General features: G+C 36.1%; 1 protein-coding gene and 1 non-coding gene across 17 annotated transcripts in view; both read right to left on the bottom strand.

The window, feature by feature from the left end:
* LOC119619277 (uncharacterized) overlaps window positions 1-6,545 on the bottom strand; it is a 146,305-nt gene extending 139,760 nt beyond the window's left edge. For 5 of the 16 annotated variants that reach the window (XR_012091409.1, XR_012091410.1, XR_012091403.1 and 2 more), the window contains exon 1: window positions 4,940-6,544. The gene's annotated coding sequence lies outside the window, so the exon portion shown is untranslated. Of the gene's footprint in view, window positions 1-4,939 lie in introns of all 16 variants that reach the window. The other 11 variants (XR_012091411.1, XR_012091413.1, XR_012091412.1 and 8 more) reach the window with 8 other exon arrangements.
* LOC119619534 (small nucleolar RNA SNORD109A) lies at window positions 5,407-5,473 on the bottom strand. Its single transcript, XR_005235998.1, has one exon. It is a non-coding gene; the product is annotated as a small nucleolar RNA SNORD109A (small nucleolar RNA).
* Window positions 6,546-11,447: the final 4,902 nt, after the last annotated feature.

The raw sequence follows: 11,447 nt of genomic DNA on the forward strand, positions 1-11,447 counted from the left end.
TGAGGCCAACATCATCCTGATACCAAAGCCTGGCAGAGACACAACAAAAAAAGAGAATTTTAGACCAATATCCCTGATGAACATCGATGCAAAAATCCTCAATAAAATACTGGCAAACCGGATTCAGCAGCACATCAAAAAGCTTATCCACCATGATCAAGTGGGCTTCATCCCTGGGATGCAAGGCTGGTTCAACATTCGCAAATCAATAAACATAATCCAGCATATAAACAGAACCAAAGCCAAGAACCACATCATTATCTCAATAGATGCAGAAAAGGCTTTTGACAAAATTCAACAGCCCTTCATGCTAAAAACGCTCAATAAATTCGGTATTGATGGAACGTACCTCAAAATCATAAGAGCTATTTATGACAAACCCACAGCCAATATCATACTGAATGGGCAAAAACTGGAAAAATTCCCTTTGAAAACTGGCACAAGACAGGGATGCCCTCTCTCACCACTCCTATTCAACATAGTGTTGGAAGTTCTGGCTAGGGCAATCAGGCAAGAGAAAGAAATCAAGGGGATTCAGTTAGGAAAAGAAGAAGTCAAATTGTCCCTGTTTGCAGACGACATGATTGTATATTTAGAAAACCCCATTGTCTCAGCCCAAAATCTCCTTAAGCTGATAAGCAACTTCAGCAAAGTCTCAGGATACAAAATTAATGTGCAAAAATCACAAGCATTCTTATACACCAGTGACAGTCAAACAGAGAGCCAAATCAGGAATGAACTTCCATTCACAATTGCTTCAAAGAGAATAAAATACCTAGGTATCCAACTTACAAGGGATGTAAAGGACCTCTTCAAGGAGAACTACAAACCACTGCTCAGTGAAATCAAAGAGGACACAAACAAATGGAAGAACATACCATGCTCATGGATAGGAAGAATCAATATCGTGAAAATGGCCATACTGCCCAAGGTTATTTATAGATTCAATGCCATCCCCATCAAGCTACCAATGAGCTTCTTCACAGAATTGGAAAAAACTGCTTTAAAGTTCATATGGAACCAAAAAAGAGCCCGCATCTCCAAGACAATCCTAAGTCAAAAGAACAAAGCTGGAGGCATCACGCTACCTGACTTCAAACTATACTACAAGGCTACAGTAACCAAAACAGCATGGTACTGGTACCAAAACAGAGATATAGACCAATGGAACAGAACAGAGTCCTCAGAAATAATACCACACATCTACAGCCATCTGATCTTTGACAAACCTGAGAGAAACAAGAAATGGGGAAAGGATTCCCTATTTAATAAATGGTGCTGGGAAAATTGGCTAGCCATAAGTAGAAAGCTGAAACTGGATCCCTTCCTTACTCCTTATAGGAAAATTAATTCAAGATGGATTAGAGACTTAAATGTTAGACCTAATACCATAAAAATCCTAGAGGAAAACCTAGGTAGTACCATTCAGGACATAGGCATGGGCAAAGACTTCATGTCTAAAACACCAAAAGCAACGGCAGCAAAAGCCAAAATTGACAAATGGGATCTCATTAAACTAAAGAGCTTCTGCACAGCAAAAGAAACTACCATCAGAGTGAACAGGCAACCTACAGAATGGGAGAAAATTTTTGCAATCTACTCATCTGACAAAGGGCTAATATCCAGAACCTACAAAGAACTCAAACAAATTTACAAGAAAAAAACAAACAACCCCATCAAAAAGTGGGCAAAGGATATGAACAGACATTTCTCAAAAGAAGACATTCATACAGCCAACAGACACATGAAAAAATGCTCCTCATCACTGGTCATCAGAGAAATGCAAATCAAAACCACAATGAGATACCATCTCACACCAGTTAGAATGGCGATCATTCAAAAGTCAGGAAACAACAGGTGCTGGAGAGGATGTGGAGAAATAGGAACACTTTTACACTGTTGGTGGGATTGTAAACTAGTTCAACCATTATGGAAAACAGTATGGCGATTCCTCAAGGATCTAGAACTAGATGTACCATATGACCCAGCCATCCCATTACTAGGTATATACCCAAAGGATTATAAATTATGCTGCTATAAAGACACATGCACACGTATGTTTATTGCAGCACTATTCACAATAGCAAAGACTTGGAATCAACCCAAATGTCCATCAGTGACAGATTGGATTAAGAAAATGTGGCACATATACACCATGGAATACTATGCAGCCATAAAAAAGGATGAGTTTGTGTCCTTTGTAGGGACATGGATGCAGCTGGAAACCATCATTCTCAGCAAACTATCGCAAGAACAGAAAACCAAACACCGCATGTTCTCACTCATAGGTGGGAACTGAACAATGAGATCACTTGGACTCGGGAAGGGGAACATCACATACCGGGGCCTATCATGGGGAGGGGGGAGGGGGGAGGGATTGCATTGGGAGTTATACCTGATGTAAATGACGAGTTGATGGGTGCAGCACACCAACATGGCACAAGTATACATATGTAGCAAACCTGCACGTTGTGCACATGTACCCTACAACTTGAAGTTTAATAATAATAAATAAATTAAAAAAAAAAGAGTTTATTCTTTATTTTCAAGAATCCTCTTACTTTAAAAAAAATAAATAGCCATACTACATACATTTTCAAATGTCAGAAAAAAGATATCCTTATTTTATTCCCTTTAACTCTTTGCTGTGTAGGGATTTTAATATAAATTCAAATTAATTATTTTTCTAAGATGGAAACGTCTTACCTTCCCATGTATTTTAAACAACATTTCTTAAAATTTGCTTATTAAAAAAACATAAACTTAAAAAAAATAAATAAATAAATAAATAAATACAAGAGTTTCAGGTTGCAGTGAGCTATGATCATGCCATTGCACTTCAGCATTGGTGAGAGTGAGATCCTGTCTCAAAGATTTTGTTTTGAATTAAAAACAGGTAGACAGGAAAAGAATGAAAGGAAAAGATAAACTGCACACAGTAACCAAAGAGAGTTTAGGGGCTATAAGTCAGATAAAAACTACAATTATCAAGCTAAATAAATTTCAAGATAAAAATCGTTGGTAAAGACAAAGAAGGACATTTCATGATGATAAAACTGTCAATCCATCAGGAAGATGTAACAATAATAAAGATATGTGCATCTAACAACATAGCCTCAAAATTAAATTAAAAAATGGTATGACAGAATGGAAGGCAAAATCAATGTTATAATAATTGAAAATTTCAATACCTCACTTTCAATGATGAATGTAACAATGAGACAGAAGATCAAGGAAATGGAAGCAAAAAACACTGTAAAGCAGTTACATCTAACATCCATCTATGGAACAATCTAACCAGCAGAAAATATATTATTTTCAAGTGCACATGGAACAGTGTCCAGGGTAGATACTAGACCACACACTGGTCTCAACAAATCTGAAAGTAAAGAAATCAGAAAAGTATGTTGTTCAACCACAATAGAATCAAATCAGAAATAAATGAAAAAAATTGGGGGGAATTCACAATACATGGAAATTAACACATTACTAAGAATCCTTGGGTCATGGAAAGAAGAAAATTTATAAAATAGTTCGAAATGAAAGGAAACAAAACACAACAAAAGAAAATGTCTGTGTAGCTAAAGGAGTTCTTTGAGAAATTTATAGCTGTAAATGTCCATATTAAATAAAGGAAAATCTCAAATCAATCTAAATTTTACCTTAAGAAAACAGAAGAACAAAGCAAAGTTAAATCAAGTAGAATAAAAGAAATAAGAATAAAATGCCAATAAATAAAACAAAGCATAGAGAAGAAAAAATAAAAATATCAAAAGCTGGTTCACTGAAATTTTTTGTCTGTCTAGTGACAGGCCAGGTGTGGTGGTGTGTTCCTGTACTCCCAGCTACTCAAGATGCAGAGGCAGCAGGATTGCTTAGGCTCAGAAGTTCAAGGCCGGCATAAACAGCATAGCAAGACTCTGTCTCTTAAAAAATTGACATAACGATACCTACAATACAGAAAACAGAAGACCCAATTTTCATAAAATCTGGAATGAAAATCAGACTATTACTAACACTCTTATAGAAATAAGGTATGTCAACAAATTAGATAACCTAGATTAAAGGGGGAAATACCTAGAAATACATAAATTACAGGAACTGTCACAAGAAGGAAAAACAGAAAATCAAAGTCACCTTTAACAAGAGATTGAATGAGCTACTCAAAAAGTTCCCACAAATAAAATCCTACACAAATCATTTCTCTGATGAATTCTACCAAATCATTAAAGAAATAACATCGATCATTTACCAACTCTTCTAAAAAAACAGGAGACCAGAAAACATTTCCCAACTTATTCCATGAGTCTATTACCCTAATTTTTAATCGAAACAAAAGACATCATCAAAAAAGTGAATCACAGACCAATATCCCTAATGATGCCAGGCATGGTGGCTCCTGCCTGTAATCCTAGCACTTTGGGAAGCCAAAGCAAGAGGGTTGCTTGAGTCCAGTAGTTCAAGACTAGCCTTTGCAAAATACCAAGATCCTATCTCCATGAAACAAAAAATTTAAAAATTAGCTATGTGTGGTGACACATACCTCTATTTCTACCTACTTGGGAGGCTGAGTGTGGAAAATCATTTGAGCCCAGGAGTTCAGGGCTACAGAGTGAAGAGCTAAAGTAAGCTATGACTGGGCCACTGTACTCCAGCCTGGGTAACAGAGAGAGAGACCCTGTCTTCCCAAATAAATAACTGAATAAATAAAATCAATTGGGCAAAATTCTACATTTGTCATTTCATGCAAAATTCAAATGGAATAAAAATGTAAAGGACAATGATTCAGAAATGAAGGTGGAGAGACTCACCAAAGTAAAAGATACATTATTTAGATATTATCCAGTAAGCTACTAAAAAATCAACAAAAAGACCTCAGGATGTGACATGGAACACGTGATGTATATGAATTCCAAAGGATGTTGGTTTAACTACTCACCCCTATTTTCTGAAGTGGAGGACCTCATGCCAGCCCTCCTCTACCTCAGCAAAACAAAATAGAAGAAAAAGACATGGTCTCAGAAAATACTCAACAGTAAAAATAACAAGGCACTAAAATTGGTTCCTTTGTCAATATTTAATATAGGCACGCAGTGTTCCCTTCCTTCACTATACATCACAGTTGCTTGACCTTTCTTGACTGAAACTTTTTCATTTGTTAATCAAGAACATATTTCCCATATATGTATCTATCTACAATTCTCTGCTCAAAATGAACAAAATAAAGTGAGTCTTCGGTCAGTAAGCATACTAAAGAGCATACTGACTCCTAAGACAGGATGCTAATGCCCTCTCAGGAGAGACAGAAAAGGCATGCTCACAGGGGTACTCTGTTGTCACTGAGGGATCCCCAAATAGAGCCAGGCTCTGAGAGTCTTATTTGTCCTAGTGGAGGGCCACACATCTGGACCTCAGATTGACATCTGGAATGAGTCCCTCAGCATCCTCAGACAATTATTCTCATCATCGATCCAAACAAGCGCCCTTCCAACAAATAAGCATTTCCACAGCCAGGCTTATTTTGTGCATGGTTATCTAATGCATCATCAGTGAGAACAGTAAATGTACAGTAGACATTTATTTAGTATCTGAATGATGGAACTCTCACATACATAGCATGAAAAAACATATGACTGAATTGTTCCAATAAAATTAGATTAAAATCTATTGGGAATTTTTTTTTTTTTTTTTTTTTGAGACAGAGTTTTGCACTTGTTGCCCAGGCTGGAGCGCAATGGCATGATCTCGGCTCACCGCAACCTCTGCCTCCCGGGTTCAAGCAATTCTCCTGCCTCAGTCTGCTGAGTAGCTGGAATTACAGGCATGTGCCACCACGCCTGGCTAATTTTGTATTATCAATAGAGACGGGGTTTCTCCATGTTGGTCAGGCTAGTCTCAAACTCCTGACCTCAGGTGATTCACCCGCCTCGGCCTCCCAAAGTGCTGGGATTATAGGCGTGAGCCAAGGTGCCTGGCCAGGGAAAAAAATTTTAAGTCCAGTTAAGACCAATTCAGTGAACTAAAATTTTTAGGAGTAAGCGAGGCAGCAAAATCAATATATACTGTGATTACATGACAAATGTAAGTAGAAACATCTGTGATCAGAATGTGCCAGATAAAAATTTTTAAATCAATATTTAAGCCAGGCATGGCAGCACATGCCTATAGTCGCAGCTACTCAGGAGGTTGAGGCAAGATGATTGCTTGAGCCCAGGAGTTCAAGGGCAGCCTGGGCAACACGGCATGACCCCACCTCTATTCTTTAAAAAATAAATATTGAACACAGTGAATTTCACTAGAAGATTATTTTCATCCAACAAAAAAATGGAGAGAAAAGGAAATACATCAATACTTCCCCCAATTTATTCAGGTTACTACCAAAAAACAAAATCCCTTTTTTCAAAAAAGGGAAAAAATAATGAGATTCCCTGAACAAAGTAGGGATATTCACATAGCAAAAAAAATCTATTATAAAAATATTCTCCTTTGAGCCTCTGAAATCATGAATTCTCAGATTCTGAAATTCTGACATCACGGGCCACAACACACATAAACAATTTTGAAATCACCACGGTAACTGCTCACCTCTCTTGCTTGAAATTCTGTAACATCTTCTAGACCTGCAGCAAACTATTAAAAACAAAAGTAAATCAGATTAGAGAATATACAAAACTCACTAAAAAATAAGATACAAACATTGTTTCTGTAATAATTACCATAGAGCCATCTTTCCACAAGTCACAGATCTTTGGTCCTTTGTCACCTTTGCCATTTATCCATTTATTTCCTCCTCCAATTCTTTATTTTTGAGATGGAGTCTCGCTCTGTCGCCCAGGCTGGAGTGCAGTGGTGCAGTCTAGGCTCATTGCAGCCTCTGTGTCTCTGGTTCAAGCGATTCTCCTGCTTAAGCTTTCCAAGTAGCTAGGACTAGAAGCATGTGCCATCATGCCTGGCTAATTTTTGTATTTTTAGTAGAGATGGGGTTTCGTCATGTTGGCCAGGCTGGTCTTGAACTCCTGGCCTCAAGTGATCTGCCCACCTCAGCCTCCCAAAGTGCTGGGATTACAGGCATGAGCCACCCCACACTGCTAAAATTCTTCATTCTTTAAATAGTAAAAACCGGCCAGGTGCAGTGGCTCATGCCTGTGAGCAATTTTCTCTTTAAATCAGAGATTCTAAAGTTTTATTCCACCAAATAAAGACTCCCTGAAAATGCCCTGTGGTGGGTAAAATTAAATACACATGATAGGGCTGTTGTGAAACCAATATTCTAGAAGAGATAAAAAACTTTAGGAATCTACTTCAATAGTGAAGTAGAAATCTCTGTCTCTCTCTCACTCTCTCTCTGTCTCTCTATATATAAACTTTGGAATCTATTTCAAAATGTTACATAGAAATTAAGATGGCAAGAATAGAAAACATAGACGAAAAATTTCATAAAATAAATGGAAATCATAGAATAGAACAAAATGTAATAGGGCACTGCCATTGTAAGACCTAAGAGAAGTAAGATGGAGTGAGCATAGTCCATCTTTATACAACCAAAGAATTAAGAATCTCAGAGGGATGCACTGATATGGTAGAGGAGAACGTAGAAGGCGAAATGTTTGAAGGTAAACTGGAGAACTCAAAGTGCCATAAAACACCAGTGAGTTTCATGTTTTTCCTTTTCTCTAATATCCCAGCCTTAATTCAGTATGGGAGAGTTCCTGAAAAATAAAACATAAAACTGCTTGTTGAGTACAAAAACCAAGATGTAACCTCTATACTTACTATTTCAATGTATTTTTTTTTTTTACGTAATAGTTCACATCAATATTCAACAGAATATTCATTTTGCATAGACTATTATCTGCCTTCAAACCTAGCAAAAATTATCTTACAGACAGGACCTCAAAATGTCAAATAAACATAGTTACTATATTCTCATGTATAAGAGAACTGAATACATAAACACACAAAAACCTCCACATAAATATTGCTAGCGGGATTAGTCATAATAGCCAAAAACTGATGAGTGGATAAGCAAAATGTGGTATTTATACAATAGAACACCACTTCTCCATCAAAGAAAATGGAGATCTGATACATGCTACAACATGGTCAAACCTTGAAAACATTAGGCTAAGTGAAAAAATTCTGGGTAAAAAGGCTTCCTTCTAATATAAATGCTTCAAAGGCAGGTATCTACAAGGCCTGCTGGTATTACAGTACTCATGCATTTATTCCACATTTTCATGTTTCCTGAGCATTTATGTATGCTCAAAGCCATATGCTCAAACCACTCCTTTTGGCACGTTCGTTTGCATTATTTTCATCAACTAATTCCAGACCTACTGAACAGATACAAGACTATCCATAATTCCTGGATAACTTTTACCTGGATTCCCTATTAGGTAACATCTTATAACACCTGTTTCATTTTTTGAAACATGTATATTATTTTATCTAAGTGCTTTGAAAATTACAGCTATGACATTATCCTTTTATCCTTTGTTTTAATTTCTCAAAGACAAGAATTTTCTGTTATATAACCTCAGGCAATTATATAACATTGGCAATTAATACTCACATAACATTATAATCTACTTGAGGGACAGTCTTCAAACTTTGCCAACTTCCCATGTCCTTTCACAGACATCCTGAATCAATGTTATATTCCATTCTCGTGTCTATTTAGTCGGAAATAATCTGGACTATTTCCTCAGTGAAATTAGTATGTTTGAATACTAAAAGCAGAATGTCAGTCAATTTGAGACTGATGTTTCCTCAAGAGTAGACTCAGGTTTATATACTTTAGTCAGTAATACCACAGAAATGAGACTGTGTTCTTCTCAGTGCATCCTACCAGTGCTGCCTGATGTTCCCACTACTGGTGGTATTAACGTTCACCTCTTTAATTCAGGTGCATCAACCATGTTGCCCATCAGGAAGCTACTGCTTTCCCTTTGTAACTGATAAGGACCTCAAATTGCTCACTAAGTGTCCTATTTCTCTTAAAATTTTCTCCAAGTTTTAGCATCATTTGATGATTCCTGTCTGAAACAATTATGATTATTTCCAAATACTGATTTTCCAAATCCTGTCATTTGTTAATGCTATCTACTGTACAGAAGAGTTGTACTGTCAACTCTGCCTAAGCATTCATTCATATTAATATTTTAATCATCTTATTACCATTGATTAGATCTCTCATCCTTCAAGAAACTGTGTCCAAATATTCCAAAATGGTGTCCGACAAAACCCGAGGCTGTTCACTGCTCAGTGTCCAGTGGTATCCTATTTGAGGGATGCAGCGTCCCCCATCCCTGCTTTCTCCTTCTGTATTTTTCCTTCTTCAGCCTTCTCAACATGTCTGAGACCCAGCTGCAAGAATCTCATATAGTCAATTTCCAACCCCCCAAATACCAGAATATAAAAATACAAAGTTAGAATGGCACTGTGCATTCCTTACATGACAAATAGTCAAAATTCTAAACATATTTCAATAACTGCCATAGCAAGGCAAAATTTATGTCACAATCCCTCATGCTTATACCATTTTATCCAAAGTTTCAGCTACTAGCTGAGAACTGCTAAGGGATTGCATTCACAAGACACAAAGTGCCATCTTTAGAAAAGGGTTAGAATGAATGAAGAAAATGGAAAAAGAGAACTAATTATAGATTTTGTTGAATGGAGGAGATTTTGTAGAATCTAGACCATACGATCATAAATTACACTGGTAAACTATCCCAGCAAGAGGTTATGACCTTCAAATCTAGATCAGTTGGCAATTTTTTCTTCACTCAGATATTACCATGGACCTTTTTCCTGCTATTGGCAGTATTTAAGTCATCATACTGCCTGTCACCAGCTCTATTCCAAAGTTAGCTTCTTCCATTTAGTGATCCTCTTTCTACCGGACATTTCTCTTTGGACTTTCATCTGTGCCTCCATGATGTCTCAGAGCTTTGTGTATAATACTATTTCTGCCGGGAACCATTGTTCCACATTCTGAGCAAAGGCACCCCATATTTCCAGAAGTAACTCCTTAAAGGTTTATACTGTAAGAATTTCCAAAAGACAATTTCCTATTCATGTTTCTCTCCTGTTCCTACAATACACCAACACTTACACTTTCTGTCCTGACAAGCTGCACTTAATAATTATCATGTCTCTGGCCTTAAAGACAAAAGGAGAATGAATATGACTTCTGAAATGTGGGTTCTTTCACAAAACATGATTTTGCTCAATGGGTTTAACAAATCATAAGCATTTTTAATTATTATCTTCCAAAGGTTGTGACATCCTAGGATAGGTTTATTTAACTTCTGTATAATAGGCTGAATTACACAAAATTGAAACTCAACCTCAATTTACTTATCTTTTAAAAAGACAAATTCGTTAATCCATCTGTTATTATAAGCATTACGATAATTCATGTAAAGTGTTGATCTGAACATGTGGTACATGTGATAAAAATTCAATAAATGCTGTATTTAATTGAAATATATATATATGTATTCAAAACACACACACACACAAATGCAACAATAATGACCAGAACTCGCTGTATTTTAAGAGTATTCTTCCTATAAGACTGGTTTTATTGACCATATCACAACAAGCACATACATTTATCATTTCAAATGAATAGAAATAACAATGTTGAACACAGTTGGTACTCAATAACTGGCAAACAAACTGCTGAAGTAGTTGGATTTTTATATCAATTAAGTTGAACATGCATCACCGTATTCATAACTGAATATAATCCAATTGGTTAAATGTGCCATCACTAATTTTCCTACCATTATGATTTGACAAAAATGTTATTTACTATTTTACAATTATAATTAACACTACACTGAGTACTCTTAAGTTTACATGCATCTTTGAACACCTCCTATTATATCCTTATAGGTAAATATCTAAAACCAAAATTGTTGGTCAAAAGTGCTAATTTCCATTTTATATATATTTTCTACTACATTCCTTAAAGATTTTAACACATCAGGCGTTGTAAATTCTCCCCACCTTGTTAATACATGTATCTGTTAATCTGATAGGTGAAAAAAAGGCAAATAATTGTTTTATTTTATATATATTTTAAGTATGTATTTCATATGTACACAAATTTCATTATTTCATTATAATGACTGATAAGATTGAGCACATTTTCTATGCTCTTGGCCATTTGCAATGCTTTTCTTTTATGAATTGTTCATTTACGTGCTTTCCCAATTGATTTGAATGAGCCTTTCAACACTAAATTTGGCATATATGCTTTCAGTAAATGTATATACATTACTGCAAAAGAGAAATTGCCCAAATTTAATTTTACCTTGGCAGTTTATTCATTCGTTTTACCTGACCTTTACTGCAATGCAGATAGCATCAACAAACAAGAGCAAATTGGTAAAAACCATTTAATTGGATTAAAGATGGCATTCATTTGCTATATA

The sequence above is a fragment of the Chlorocebus sabaeus genome, chromosome 26 (genome assembly GCF_047675955.1).
Source record: "Chlorocebus sabaeus isolate Y175 chromosome 26, mChlSab1.0.hap1, whole genome shotgun sequence".
Taxonomy (NCBI): Eukaryota; Metazoa; Chordata; class Mammalia; order Primates; family Cercopithecidae; genus Chlorocebus; species Chlorocebus sabaeus.